This window comes from Pleurodeles waltl, chromosome 6 (assembly GCF_031143425.1).
Source record: "Pleurodeles waltl isolate 20211129_DDA chromosome 6, aPleWal1.hap1.20221129, whole genome shotgun sequence".
Lineage (NCBI taxonomy): Eukaryota > Metazoa > Chordata > Amphibia > Caudata > Salamandridae > Pleurodeles > Pleurodeles waltl.
In genome coordinates this window covers 868,175,202-868,183,801 of record NC_090445.1, presented here as the reverse complement: position 1 = coordinate 868,183,801, position 8,600 = coordinate 868,175,202, and positions in this window count along the sequence as shown.

Sequence of the window (8,600 nt, the reverse complement as noted above, 5' to 3'; positions counted from 1 at the left end):
TTGAGAGGGGAAACAAGGAACCTGTGTTAGGATTCTTGGGAGATGGTCTGCCCATGATTTCTTTGCCCCGGTGCAGGACATTTTATAAGGTGTCTTGTGGTGGTTTTTCTAGACCTCATAATCCCAAAAGAGTGCCTGACATTTCGGCTGTAAGGACACTTCTAAAGAGTGTGCTTTTGATATTCTGGCAAGCGCATCCCCAACTGTGCACATCTATGCACCAAACATGGCAAATCCTTCATCCTGCAAAGCATCATATCATACTCAGAAGCTTTGAGATGGCGTGAGTATATTCATTTTGGGGTGAATACTCTTCCATGCTTCTCCCACCTGAGGACTGTGGATCTGTTGTTCTTCTTTCACATGTCCCTTCAAAGAGACAGAAGGCACACTCACTCTATCTCTCTGCAAGCATCTATGCTTTGACACTTTTATCTTGCAGTTTTCCTTCCAAAGCCCGCACCCCCTTCACCACAAATACAGGCCAACCATTCCTCAATGCTCATTCACTCTTGTCATTCCAGTCCGCCACTCTATAGGCTGATAAATAAACAACAAGAACAAGAAGTAGTTCAGAAACAGATTTAAATTCTCTCTGTAGATTTATCTTCAAACTGCTGCCCTCTAGTAATGCTACATGGCAACTGCAGCATAATAATAGGATTGAGAAAGGGGCTGTCCTATGCAAATAATGTTCTCCCATGATTACTTTGCTGAGCTTCCTCTGTGATGTTGTGATACGGCCTTCAAAACATGGGCTTCAGCAGATTTCCAAAGTTGCCAAACTGTCTTAGGCTAAGGGGTTTTCCACTCAAAGGCCTACATATAAGGACCCCACCCTCATTTAGCAGGGTCCAGAATTACCTGCAGTAATCCTCTATACAGAACTTGGGCGTTCGTGGGCTTATGGTAAAAGCTGCAGACTATGAATGGGGTGTTTAAAATCCCAGTCCCAAAGCCCTGGCCTGGCTGCACAGCACAGCACAGCACAGCAAAGCAAACGGATGGCACCCACCTCACACAATACAGCTTAGTTTTGCCCCTCTTTGGGCCTTATTTCTCTTCTCCAAAACACCAATTTGAGGAAAAAACCAATACATTGATTAATGAAGATAAGGCTTTGCTCCTATTGTAGCTACTTGAGCAAAAGGAGGGAGAGGGAAGGTGGGGTGGAGGGGGCAAGATTTCTAAATGTGGGCTAACAATGCAAACAAAAATACTTACATTATTCCTGAAATTGTTAAAGTAAAAATAACCTTTCGAAATAAAAAAAATCAAATGACTTATTTTTTTCCACCTAAAAGTACTTTGGAGGTGCTGGCTGGATTCGAACCCCTATATAGGGATAGCCTACTGCACCAGAGGCACTAGACCTTGCCACTGAGCCATAGCTCCTGGATGGGTTTTGACTGTGCCACAGAACCTATCAGCAACATAAAGGGTGTGATGTCATTGCTTATGGCTTCCACTGCACAGGACACTTCATATCCATGATATAGGGAAGTTTTGACAAGCTAAAGACATGGAAGCCAGTGTGGTCCAGTGGGTAAGTTCCTGACTTCCACCCAGACAACCAGGGTTCGAATCCCGGGCTCCGCACCAGGTGACTGATGGCGGCAAAGAAGAGGTAAGTCGGAGATGGCTGGTAAATTGGTAAGTAGTACATCTGTCTGTCTGTGTATAGAGCATGGCTGGACTTGTGAATGGTGGATTGCAAAGTGGTTGGTAAGTGTGTATGTGCAGAGAGAGCAAGGATAGGTGCAGTCTGTGTCAGAGGGCGGGAATAGAGGGAGCACATGAGGTGGAGGGCAGAGCAAGAAGAGCAGGCTAAGAGAGGTGCAGATAGAGGGGGAGTAGGCGGAGCCTAGGAGGATAGCAGGGGTGGTTGAGGAGAAGAGTGGGAAGGGTGAGAGAGGGGGAGTAGGGGGATAGCAGAGGTAGGTGGTGGGAGTTAGAGGAGAAAGGGGGACGTAGATGGAGCAGGGGGAGAGAGCAAGAGGGGGTGGTGTGGCAGTGATTCAGGAGAAGAAGGGGTGTAGGAGGAGTCTAGGCCAGTGCAGGAGAGGAAGCATAGGGCAGCGCAGCCCATGCTGGCAAACAAGCAGAGTGCCCCACCCACAAACGGGGTGATTACAAAGGAGGGGGGTTTTGGTGACGGAACCCATCATTTTTATGCCACCCCCCCCCCCAAGCTCCAGTGTGGTGGTAGTAAAGGGGAAGGGGGGGAGTAAATTTGGGGGTGCAGTGTCAAAAGGGGTGTTGGGGTGCATTATTACAGGGGTGCTAGGAGGCGCAGAATGATGCAGCATGTGTTTTTTCGGGAGTGCTATGTACTTTCTTGTTTATTGCGCCCTTTCTTTCGAGCGGGGGTACCACGAAAGGCTAGGGGCAAAGGGGGGAGTGGAGGACTTGGGGTTCAGGTTTCAGGCACTTTCTATTACCAGCCAAAAGGGAACCTCGCACACAGGCCTACTGTGGTTATGGTATTGAGAGGGGAAACAAGGAACCTGTGTTAGGATTCTTGGGAGATGGTCTGCCCATGATTTCTTTGCCCCGGTGCAGGACATGTTATAAGGTGTCTTGTGGTGGTTTTTCTAGACCTCATAATCCCAAAAGAGTGCCTGACATTTCGGCTGTAAGGACACTTCTAAAGAGTGTGCTTTTGATATTCTGGCAAGCGCATCCCCAACTGTGCACATCTATGCACCAAACATGGCAAATCCTTCATCCTGCAAAGCATCATATCATACTCAGAAGCTTTGAGATGGCGTGAGTATATTCATTTTGGGGTGAATACTCTTCCATGCTTCTCCCACCTGAGGACTGTGGATCTGTTGTTCTTCTTTCACATGTCCCTTCAAAGAGACAGAAGGCACACTCACTCTATCTCTCTGCAAGCATCTATGCTTTGACACTTTTATCTTGCAGTTTTCCTTCCAAAGCCCGCACCCCCTTCACCACAAATACAGGCCAACCATTCCTCAATGCTCATTCACTCTTGTCATTCCAGTCCGCCACTCTATAGGCTGATAAAAAAACAACAAGAACAAGAAGTAGTTCAGCAAACAGATTTAAAGTCTCTCTGTAGATTTATCTTCAAACTGCTGCCCTCTAGTAATGCTACATGGCAACTGCAGCATAATAATAGGATTGAGAAAGGGGCTGTCCTATGCAAATAATGTTCTCCCATGATTACTTTGCTGAGCTTCCTCTGTGATGTTGTGATACGGCCTTCAAAACATGGGCTTCAGCAGATTTCCAAAGTTGCCAAACTGTCTTAGGCTAAGGGGTTTTCCACTCAAAGGCCTACATATAAGGACCCCACCCTCATTTAGCAGGGTCCAGAATTACCTGCAGTAATCCTCTATACAGAACTTGGGCGTTCGTGGGCTTATGGTAAAAGCTGCAGACTATGAATGGGGTGTTTAAAATCCCAGTCCCAAAGCCCTGGCCTGGCTGCACAGCACAGCACAGCACAGCAAAGCAAAGCAAACGGATGGCACCCACCTCACACAATACAGCTTAGTTTTGCCCCTCTTTGGGCCTTATTTCTCTTCTCCAAAACACCAATTTGAGGAAAAAACCAATACATTGATTAATGAAGATAAGGCTTTGCTCCTATTGTAGCTACTTGAGCAAAAGGAGGGAGAGGGAAGGTGGGCTAGAGGGGGCAAGATTTCTAAATGTGGGCTAACAATGCAAACAAAAATACTTACATTATTCCTGAAATTGTTAAAGTAAAAATAACCTTTCGAAATAAAAAAAATCAAATGACTTATTTTTTTCCTCCTAAAAGTACTTTGGAGGCGCTGGCTGGATTCGAACCCCTATATAGGGATAGCCTACTGCACCAGAGGCACTAGACCTTGCCACTGAGCCATAGCTCCTGGATGGGTTTTGACTGTGCCACAGAACCTATCAGCAACATAAAGGTTGTGATGTCATTGCTTATGGCTTCCACTGCACAGGACACTTCATATCCATGATATAGGGAAGTTTTGACAAGCTAAAGACATGGAAGCCAGTGTGGTCCAGTGGGTAAGTTCCTGACTTCCACCCAGACAACCAGGGTTCGAATCCCGGGCTCCGCACCAGGTGACTGATGGCGGCAAAGAAGAGGTAAGTCGGAGATGGCTGGTAAATTGGTAAGTAGTACATCTGTCTGTCTGTCGGTCTGTCTGTGTATAGAGCATGGCTGGACTTGTGAATGGTGGATTGCAAAGTGGTTGGTAAGTGTGTATGTGCAGAGAGAGCAAGGATAGGTGCAGTCTGTGTCAGAGGGCGGGAATAGAGGGAGCACATGAGGTGGAGGGCGGAGCAAGAAGAGCAGGCTAAGAGAGGTGCAGATAGAGGGGGAGTAGGCGGAGCCTAGGAGGATAGCAGGGGTGGTTGAGGAGAAGAGTAAGAAGGGAAGGGTGAGAGAGGGGGAGTAGGGGGATAGCAGAGGTAGGTGGTGGGAGTTAGAGGAGAAAGGGGGACGTAGATGGAGCAGGGGGAGAGAGCAAGAGGGGGTGGTGTGGCAGTGATTCAGGAGAAGAAGGGGTGTAGGAGGAGTCTAGGCCAGTGCAGGAGAGGAAGCATAGGGCAGCGCAGCCCATGCTGGCAAACAAGCAGAGTGCCCCACCCACAAACGGGGTGATTACAAAGGAGGGGGGTTTTGGTGACGGACCCCATCGTTTTTATGCCACCCCCCCCAAGCTCCAGTGTGGTGGTAGTAAAGGGGAAGGGGGGGAGTAAATTTGGGGGTGCAGTGTCAAAAGGGGTGTTGGGGTGCATTATTACAGGGGTGCTAGGAGGCGCAGAATGATGCAGCATGTGTTTTTTCGGGAGTGCTATGTACTTTCTTGTTTATTGCGCCCTTTCTTTCGAGCGGGGGTACCACGAAAGGCTAGGGGCAAAGGGGGGAGTGGAGGACTTGGGGTTCAGGTTTCAGGCACTTTCTATTATCAGCCAAAAGGGAACCTCGCACACAGGCCTACTGTGGTTATGGTATTGAGAGGGGAAACAAGGAACCTGTGTTAGGATTCTTGGGAGATGGTCTGCCCATGATTTCTTTGCCCCGGTGCAGGACATGTTATAAGGTGTCTTGTGGTGGTTTTTCTAGACCTCATAATCCCAAAAGAGTGCCTGACATTTCGGCTGTAAGGACACTTCTAAAGAGTGTGCTTTTGATATTCTGGCAAGCGCCTCCCCAACTGTGCACATCTATGCACCAAACATGGCAAATCCTTCATCCTGCAAAGCATCATATCATACTCAGAAGCTTTGAGATGGCGTGAGTATATTCATTTTGGGGTGAATACTCTTCCATGCTTCTCCCACCTGAGGACTGTGGATCTGTTGTTCTTCTTTCACATGTCCCTTCAAAGAGACAGAAGGCACACTCACTCTATCTCTCTGCAAGCATCTATGCTTTGACACTTTTATCTTGCAGTTTTCCTTCCAAAGCCCGCACCCCCTTCACCACAAATACAGGCCAACCATTCCTCAATGCTCATTCACTCTTGTCATTCCAGTCCGCCACTCTATAGGCTGATAAAAAAACAACAAGAACAAGAAGTAGTTCAGCAAACAGATTTAAAGTCTCTCTGTAGATTTATCTTCAAACTGCTGCCCTCTAGTAATGCTACATGGCAACTGCAGCATAATAATAGGATTGAGAAAGGGGCTGTCCTATGCAAATAATGTTCTCCCATGATTACTTTGCTGAGCTTCCTCTGTGATGTTGTGATACGGCCATCAAAACATGGGCTTCAGCAGATTTCCAAAGTTGCCAAACTGTCTTAGGCTAAGGGGTTTTCCACTCAAAGGCCTACATATAAGGACCCCACCCTCATTTAGCAGGGTCCACAATTACCTGCAGTAATCCTCTATACAGAACTTGGGCGTTCGTGGGCTTATGGTAAAAGCTGCAGACTATGAATGGGGTGTTTAAAATCCCAGTCCCAAAGCCCTGGCCTGGCTGTACAGCACAGCACAGCACAGCACAGCACAGCACAGCAAAGCAAAGCAAAGCAAACGGTCGTTGTGCCTTATTTCTCTTCTCCAAAACACCAATTTGAGGAAAAAACCAATACATTGATTAATGAAGATAAGGCTTTGCTCCTATTGTAGCTACTTGAGCAAAAGGAGGGAGAGGGAAGGTGTGGTGGAGGGGGCAAGATTTCTAAATGTGGGCTAACAATGCAAACAAAAATACTTACATTATTCCTGAAATTGTTAAAGTAAAAATAACCTTTCGAAATAAAAAAAATCAAATGACGCTGGCTGGATTCAAACCCCTATATAGGGATAGCCTACTGCAGCAGAGGCACTAGACCTTGCCACTGAGCCATAGCTCCTGGATGGGTTTTGACTGTGCCACAGAACCTATCAGCAACATAAAGGTTGTGATGTCATTGCTTATGGCTTCCACTGCACAGGACACTTCATATCCATGATATAGGGAAGTTTTGACAAGCTAAAGACATGGAAGCCAGTGTGGTCCAGTGGGTAAGTTCCTGACTTCCACCCAGACAACCAGGGTTCGAATCCCGGGCTCCGCACCAGGTGACTGATGGCGGCAAAGAAGAGGTAAGTCGGAGATGGATGGTAAATTGGTAAGTAGTACATCTGTCTGTCTGTCTGTCTGTGTATAGAGCATGGCTGGACTTGTGAATGGTGGATTGCAAAGTGGTTGGTAAGTGTGTATGTGCAGAGAGAGCAAGGATAGGTGTAGTCTGTGTCAGAGTGCGGGAATAGAGGGAGCACATGAGGTGGAGGGTGGAGCAAGAAGAGCAGGCTAAGAGAGGTGCAGATAGAGGGGGAGTAGGCGGAGCCTAGGAGGATAGCAGGGGTGGTTGAGGAGAAGAGTAAGAAGGGGAGGGGGAGTAGGGGGATAGCAGAGGTAGGTGGTGGGAGTTAGAGGAGAAAGGGGGACGTAGATGGAGCAGGGGGAGAGAGCAAGAGGGGGTGGTGTGGCAGTGATTCAGGAGAAGAAGGGGTGTAGGAGGAGTCTAGGCCAGTGCAGGAGAGGAAGCATAGGGCAGCGCAGCCCATGCTGGCAAACAAGCAGAGTGCCCCACCCACAAACAGGGTGATTACAAAGGAGGGGGGTTTTGGTGACGGACCCCATCATTTTTATGCCACCCCCCCCAAGCTCCAGTGTGGTGGTAGTAAAGGGGAAGGGGGGGAGTAAATTTGGGGGTGCAGTGTCAAAAGGGGTGTTGGGGTGCATTATTACAGGGGTGCTAGGAGGCGCAGAATGATGCAGCATGTGTTTTTTCGGGAGTGCTATGTACTTTCTTGTTTATTGCGCCGATTCTTATGAGCGGGGGAACCACGAAAGGCTAGGGGCAAAGGGGGGAGTGGAGGACTTGGGGTTCAGGTTTCAGGCACTTTCTATTACCAGCCAAAAGGGAACCTCGCACACAGGCCTACTGTGGTTATGGTATTGAGAGGGGAAACAAGGAACCTGTGTTAGGATTCTTGGGAGATGGTCTGCCCATGATTTCTTTGCCCCGGTGCAGGACATGTTATAAGGTGTCTTGTGGTGGTTTTTCTAGACCTCATAATCCCAAAAGAGTGCCTGACATTTCGGCTGTAAGGACACTTCTAAAGAGTGTGCTTTTGATATTCTGGCAAGCGCATCCCCAACTGTGCACATCTATGCACCAAACATGGCAAATCCTTCATCCTGCAAAGCATCATATCATACTCAGAAGCTTTGAGATGGCGTGAGTATATTCATTTTGGGGTGAATACTCTTCCATGCTTCTCCCACCTGAGGACTGTGGATCTGTTGTTCTTCTTTCACATGTCCCTTCAAAGAGACAGAAGGCACACTCACTCTATCTCTCTGCAAGCATCTATGCTTTGACACTTTTATCTTGCAGTTTTCCTTCCAAAGCCCGCACCCCCTTCACCACAAATACAGGCCAACCATTCCTCAATGCTCATTCACTCTTGTCATTCCAGTCCGCCACTCTATAGGCTGATAAAAAAACAACAAGAACAAGAAGTAGTTCAGCAAACAGATTTAAAGTCTCTCTGTAGATTTATCTTCAAACTGCTGCCCTCTAGTAATGCTACATGGCAACTGCAGCATAATAATAGGATTGAGAAAGGGGCTGTCCTATGCAAATAATGTTCTCCCATGATTACTTTGCTGAGCTTCCTCTGTGATGTTGTGATACGGCCTTCAAAACATGGGCTTCAGCAGATTTCCAAAGTTGCCAAACTGTCTTAGGCTAAGGGGTTTTCCACTCAAAGGCCTACATATAAGGACCCCACCCTCATTTAGCAGGGTCCAGAATTGCCTGCAGTAATCCTCTATACAGAACTTGGGCGTTCGTGGGCTTATGGTAAAAGCTGCAGACTATGAATGGGGTGTTTAAAATCCCAGTCCCAAAGCCCTGGCCTGGCTGCACAGCACAGCACAGCACAGCAAAGCAAACGGATGGCACCCACCTCACACAATACAGCTTAGTTTTGCCCCTCTTTGGGCCTTTTTTCTCTTCTCCAAAACACCAATTTGAGGAAAAAACCAATACATTGATTAATGAAGATAAGGCTTTGCTCCTATTGTAGCTACTTGAGCAAAAGGAGGGAGAGGGAAGGTG